This window comes from Fukomys damarensis, unplaced genomic scaffold (assembly GCF_012274545.1).
Source record: "Fukomys damarensis isolate Sample0158 unplaced genomic scaffold, DMR_v1.0_HiC HiC_scaffold_33, whole genome shotgun sequence".
NCBI classification, from domain to species: domain Eukaryota; kingdom Metazoa; phylum Chordata; class Mammalia; order Rodentia; family Bathyergidae; genus Fukomys; species Fukomys damarensis.
Genome location: NW_022900945.1, coordinates 3,148,438 through 3,155,328, shown reverse-complemented (window position 1 = coordinate 3,155,328; position 6,891 = coordinate 3,148,438).

The following is a 6,891-nucleotide window of genomic DNA, read 5'->3' as shown; positions in this document are numbered from 1 at the left end:
CAGGCCGAACTTGTGCGGGCCACAGGCTCCAGGACACAGGTCACCGAGGCTGTCTCCGCCCCAGCTCAGTCCGCCAACAGAAGCTGGCGGACCGGCACCAGCCGAGACCCGATCCCGCCGCTGTGCCTGCGCTGCCGGGGTGGCCCATAGGGCTGGGCTGGGCGGCGGAATTGCCCGCGTTTAGCCTTTTAAATTCTTTGTTGTTTTGAGTCAGGGGTTTGCTGTCGTTCGCGCTGGTCTTGTTCGCGCTGGCCTTGAACTCGCTGTGTAGCCCAGGCTGGCCGTGTACTTTAGGTAAATCTCCTGCTTCAGCCTCCGGAGTGCTGTGGTTACGTCTTGCTTTAGTCATCAGAATTCCTAAGGAACCATCCCTGGGCATGTGCACGTCCACTTTTGAACCGTCAATATTTGGAAGTCTAAATACGATTAAGTGTTTCTGTTGAAAACTAGCGTTGGAATTGGGGTAGAAATAAAAAATACACTCCAGATTTGAAGGACTCAGTATGAAGAAGTAAAATAGCTCATTCATAATTTTTATGTTGGTGTTATGTTCAGATAATGTTTTGGTTACATCAAGTTAAATAAAAGTATACTAATTTCACCTGTTTTAATCTTTTAAATGTGATGATCAGAGAACATAAAATTGTTTATGGGGCCTGCCTTATAGTTGTTTTGAAATTTTTTTAAAATTTACTTTTCTTTTTTTGCTACCAGGGATCCACCTTGGGTCGGAGGCAGGCGGTAGAACCACTGAGCTAAATCCCCAGCCCTAAAAGTGCTCTTACTTGACACATAGTAGTGTGTATTTATGGGAGGCAGTATGACATTCTTTGTTTTTGTTTTTGTCTTTTTTAGACAGGGTTTTGCTCTGCAGCTCAGGCTGGCCTTGAACTGGCAGCGATCCTCCCGCCTCAGCCTCCAGAGTGAGTGCTGGGATCACAGGCGTGCACTGTGTGGCGTTGCAGGATGGCGAACAGCGCCTCAGGCTTCGGGACAGCTTGGCTGCAGTGCCGCCCTTTCTCCTTTGAGTTCTCTTCTCGCTCGAGTGACCAGTGGAGTGCACAGATGGCCTCAGTGTGGGCTCTGTCTGAGCCGCCTCCCACCCGGAGGTCAGGACCGAGGTGACCGCTCTCCCGGAGTGTGTGTGGGGGCCCTGCCCCGGGTCTCGAGGGGACACCCGGCTTTTGGGAGGTAGAGGCTGCACTGGGGTGCGTGGTCCCCCGCCTGTGCTGTGGTGCTGGGAGCCTAGGGAAAGTGGGGTGCGCATGTCCTTCGGGCTGGTCCAAGGCCCTAGAATCCAAGCTCCCACCCCCGGGAGTGTGGCCCGGACGGAGTTCGAAAACCCAGGGCCCAGCGTCCTGTGTGTGTCCAGACAGGGTCTCGCTGTGCCCCAGCTGCGCTCGAAGGGAGAGCAGTGCTCCCGCCTCGGCCTCCCGAGTGCTGGGATGATGGACAGGCGCCACCACACCCGGCTTGGGACCCAGCATTAACGGGGCGGGCGCTGCCGTCGGAGGGGCCCCAAGGTCAGCGGGAGACGGCTTCAGGTGCCCCTGAACGTGTGCTTTGGAAAGAGGGCACTGCCGGTGTGAACTCGGGATGAAAGTGACCGCAGTAGCCGGGGAGTGTGCTCGGTGCGTGACGTGCAGCGTGTAAGTGTGCGTGCGAGTGCCTCGGGCAGTCGTGGGCTGCCGCCAGGGCAGGCCCGGGCTTTTCCTTGCCATTTTCTTTGAGAAGAAAACCGCAGCCTAACCCCTGCTGCAGGTTCCCTGGAAGACTGGCCGAGGTTGCCTTCTTTAACTCAGATTCCTGCCCGCCCGGGTCCATCCTGTCTGAGGTCGCATCCTTCCTCCCTCCCGGGAGCGGTGCTCGAAGTCTCACACCTCCTCCCCTTCCCAGCTCTATTTCCCGTCCGAGTCTGCAGAACCTTTGGCAAGAAACAGGCGGTAGGAGGCCGGTGCACATGCGGCGCACTGCACAAGCGGAAGTCAAGTTCTGAGCAGCTGAGGCTCTGATCTGTGGCACTGATGCCGTCCTCGCGAGGGGCCGTGATTCCGGGTGAGGAGACACCCTTCCGCAGGCTCGGCTCAGCAGCTCTCAGGTGCGCGGCCTTCAGCGCAGCCGGTGTCGGGTCCTGGTGCCCGCTGAGGGCTTACGGTCCGCGCCACTGGCTCTGCGAGCTGTCGCCCTGTCCCCCTCGTCCTCAGAAGTGCCAACCTCCGAGCACGTCCGGAGCTCGCACCGGGAGAGGTCATGGTGTTTGCCATTTGAACACAGCCTGGACTTGAGCTCGGTCTCCAGAAGAATGCAGTTTCCGCCCCGCCCTGGTCTTCTTTCGCTCTCTCTTAGATGCAGGATACTTCCTTGCTGTACCAGGAGTCCACACAGTCCTTTGTTCTTTAGTTAAAACGGTTTAATCTTTGTTTGGGGTTTTTTGTTTGTTTTTGAAACAGGGTTTTGTTCTGTAGCCCAGGCTGGCCTGAAACTCATGGTGATCCTCCTGCCTCAGCCTCCTGAGTGCTAGGTTACAAGAGTTTAATTCTTACAAGAAAAGTATGTATTTTGAAAAAGGAATGTTTTGGGTAGATTTTGCTTTTTTAAAAAAATAATTCTTAAGAACAAAACTGCATTTTGAATAAGTATTTCTTATTCATAAAATAATCATTTTTTTCCTTCCTTGAGTCTGCTTTCAAGTTAGTCTGAGAATATTCACAAGGTAATAGTTTTCTTTTTACTATTGTAAACATTTAGTCTTTTCCAATTTAGGTAGAAAAAGTAAAAGAGAAAAACATTTCTTAAAGGAAGTAGTCTTTATAGTGCACCCTTGATTTCTGAACTCAACCTGTTCCCGAGGGCTGGTTGTAACTCAGGGTGGTCAGTGGAGGCCCAGCCCCTCCGCACGGCCTTCAGAGTCTCTCCCTGTACACAGGCTGAGCTCGGTGTCCTCAGAGAGACGCCGGCCCAGGGTTCTCTGTGAGCCCCACACAGGAGAGGGTGCTGTCACGTCCCTCTTTAAGGGTTAAGTGTGTGTCTGAGACCATCTGGAAGCACAAGCGGCCGGCATTCGGGTTGTAACTTAAGACTTTGCTTGTAAGTTAAAACTAAATCCTGGTCACAACCCAACGTTGTTCCTATGTCAGGCCGGTTGTAACTCGAGGGCCCACTGTGGGCCCCCGGAGAAGAACAGGCCTGAGCTTGGCGGGCACAGTGTGGTCCCTGCCGGCCTGGTCCACTCAGCGAATACCGAGACCTCAGGACACAGAAGCCACAGTCACCTCCTCCAGCTGGTCCTGAGCCGATTCAGGCCCCAGGGAGGGTCAGACCTGTCGGCCAGACAGTGGGGGCTCAGGGAGGGCTCAGGCTGGTTTTCCTGAAAGGCGAACCCTAGGGAGCTGAACCCTCAGGCAGCCATGGTAGTGCACGCCCATCATCCCGAGCTCAGCAGGCTGAGGCAGGAGGATCACCTCTGCACAGCGAGTGACGATGTGGAACCGGCCGCCCGACATGCGGGGAAGTTAACGAACAGTGCGCTGTTCTCCCATCAGCTGGGATGAGGGACGTCGTCCCTTCACTTCCTGAACGCGGAGGTGGGGCGCTGGGAGTCCTGCATGGGTCCGAGGCAGGAGCCTCACGGTGTGGTGGGTCCTCCTGGACCTCGGGAGATCACAACCGGCCTGGTGGGCCAGCGGTCATCCTAGTGCTGGGGAGGCTGAGGCAGGAGGGTCACTGAGCTCGAGGCTGGCCTGGGCTACATAGTGAGACCCTGTCTCAAAAAGCAGATGAAGAACACAGAGACACAGATGCACTGCGCGTCACCCCCACCTGCTCACCTGGGCCTTTTCCTCTTTCAGCTCCCGCTCGCCGAGGGATCTTGGAGCCTGGCTTCACGGACCCGGCCAGAGCCTGCTGGCTGCCCTGGTTCAGTTATCACAGTGCTGATGCTGTCCGTTCTAAAGGTACAGTACTGTGATAACTGAAGGGTGGCAGCCACCTTGCTGCCCGAGGCGCCCGGAGCCACGGAGGTGAAGGCGGATGAGAGGGAGCGGTGGTTGCCCCAAAGCCTGAGTGCAGCTCTTGCCGGAGAGAAGGTTACTCCGGCTGTTCGTGGTGCTTCGCTGTCCAGTTGTCTGCGAGGCGCCGTGCAGTTCCAACTGCCCTTGAGGTCACGGTGGAGCCCGGGCTGGTCTCGGACTCCTGAGTGCTGGCGCTGTGCCGGCTCCGCGCTCTCATTGTAACGTGGGCACAGAGCTCTAAGTGGTTTGCTGGCAGCACAAAGACGATGGCGCTGGGCGAACACGGAGGGCTGAGAACCCTCAAGTCTTCAGGGGCCGTCACTAGGGAAGTACCGGGTAGGAGTTAGTGCACACCTGTCATCCCAGCCCTCGGGAGGCTGGGGCAGGAGGGTCGCCCTGAGTTCAGGCGAGACCCCGTCTCAGGAGTGTGAACAAGGGCCTGGAGTGCATGCTGTGGTGCACTGAGTGGTGCCTGGCTCATAAACCCACTGTGGCCAAGTGGGCAGGAGCGGAGCCCTCCACGGTGTGCGGTGTCGATGTTGAATTCATCTCTGGGACTGGACAGCGTCCGGTCTGACCTGTATGCCCTGTTTACCGTCAGCCTTCTTCCACCCTTACTGCCCCGTTGTCACCTTGTACGTGAAAATAAAGTGTAAAGTGACTGTTTCGTCACAGGAAGCAGGGTCACTGGGAGCCGGGTGTGGTGGCCATGGCTGTATACTCAGGAGGCTGAGGCAGGAGGATCACCGTGAGTTCACGGCCAGCCTGGGCTCCATAGTGAGACCCTGTCTCAAAAAATAACAGCTAAGCGAGTCAAAGCCACACCAAACCCACACACAGTTCTTCCGCTTCCCAACCTGCACTCCTGCAGGGCCCGTCCAGGTGAGTCGGGCGGGGACCTCACTTCCTTGAAGCTCTTCCTCCTCGAATTGCGCCCCAAGCAGGTGCACACAGGGACTCAGACGTGCACACATGAGGACAGCTGGGTGAGATGTGACACAGGTAGACGGAGTACTACTCAGCCATGAAAAGGCAGAGCTCGCCCTGCAGTGTAGTGAGTCGTACAAATGCCATGTTGGTAAGAGGCCAGCAGGACAGGAGGACCCTGTGTGTCCTGACTTGCACTTCCGGGGCCTCTCGCAGCCAGTGAGGACGGGTTGGGGTTGTGTGAACCCAGAGCTTTGGCAAAGATGAATAAATTCCAGAGGTTTCCCAGCGGGGTAATGGACTTGGGGCCTCGGAACCCAACTCCTAAAATGGCAAACCTGATGCCTGCTTCGCTGCAGTACTAAACCAAAGGCCAACTGCACTCCGGCAGCTGGTGGTGTCTGGGAGGACGCACACCGCTGCCCTGAGACAATGAAAACGAAGCCTCTGTGAGCTCCAGGGCGCAAACGAGTAGAACCTGGCTGGCTGCCCCAGCCACAGCCTCAGAGCTGAGGGAGGATTCGGGTTTCGGGGTGGATCCATCTGTCCTCTGACCAAAGCTGCAACCAGGCCCTGCAGGTCAGTCCCTCCCGCAGTAGAGAGCCGTGCTGATGGACAAGGAACAGCAGCATTACTAGTTCTTGGGGTTTTTTTGAGATGGTACTGATTTGTAGCCCAGGCTGGCCTTCAACTCACTGAGATCCTCCTATCTCAGCCTCCCGAGTGCTGGGTCTCCGGTGTGCACCACCACACTAGGCCAGCAGATTGTATCTTGTCTGGTACGAAGGCTGTGACTGCTGTGATTTTCCATGAGATTGTGAGGTGTGAAAAGCAAGGAGGAACCAGACCCGGTGTGTGCCTGTGATCCCAGCTGCCTGGGAGGCTGAGACAGGAGAACTGCTGGAGCCCGGGAGTTCAGGAGCAGCCGGGAAGCACTGACTTAAGCCCACAGTGGTGAGGGTCGGTATTCATGCTCATTTCTGGCTATTACCCTTGAAAACAAAATGTCAGAATTAGTTTGGCCTCAGTTGCATGGGCTTCTCTGCTCCGAAGGCAGGACCTGGCCAGGACCTGGGGTCAGTTGGGGCCCTGCAGGAGGGGCCTTGCGCCCCACCCCGTCTCCAGGGGTTGCGTATCCTTCCGGAAGGCCTGTGGGCCCAGCTGCCCTTCCCAGGTGTCCTGTGTGCAGCACGAGCTCCTTGGTCCCCACAGGAGAGCTGGGGTGGGCCTTGTGGGTACTGTGCCCGTGAGCTCCCCATTCCCGGGGCCTTGGAGCTGGGGCAAGGGGTGGTAGGTACCGCCTTCGTGGGACGTGGGCCTTGTGCCCTCAAGGGAACCCACCAAAGGGGCCTGGGAATTCGGGACTGATGCTTTTAATTTTTTATTCTTTTGGTACCAGAGATCGAATTTGGGACCTTGTGCTTGCGAGGCAGGTGGCGGCACCACTGAGCTAAATCCCTGGCCTGATGCTTTTGTTTTGTTTTTGTAACACTGTCAACTGAAGACAGTGTCTTCACATTGAGCTCTAAGCCCGGCACTTTTTAATTTTATTTCTGGTTCTTTGAGGCAGTCTTGCTGTGGAGCCCAGACTGGCCTCAAATCTGGAGAGATCCTCCTGCCTCAGCCTCCTGAGTGCTGGAATTACAGGCATCTGCCAACACGCCCGGCTGACCTTTTCGGCAGGGCTTTGAGGCGAGAACCCCACACCCTGGGTTGGGCCTGGCCAGGCCCTCAGCAGAGTCAGGACAGATGCATCCCTGGAGGGAACACCAGGGGAGAGCTGGGATCCCGGCCCTGCAGGCGCTGCTAGGAAGGGAGCAGCCTGGGCCCTGTGGGGGTACAGGAGGGCGGCACTCGCCAGCCCAGCCCCTTGCTCCTCCCGCAGGGAGCAGGGCTGCCTGAAGATGACGATGACCCGAAGCTTGGTCGCTGAGCCGAGGCTGCGCGCAGTGAC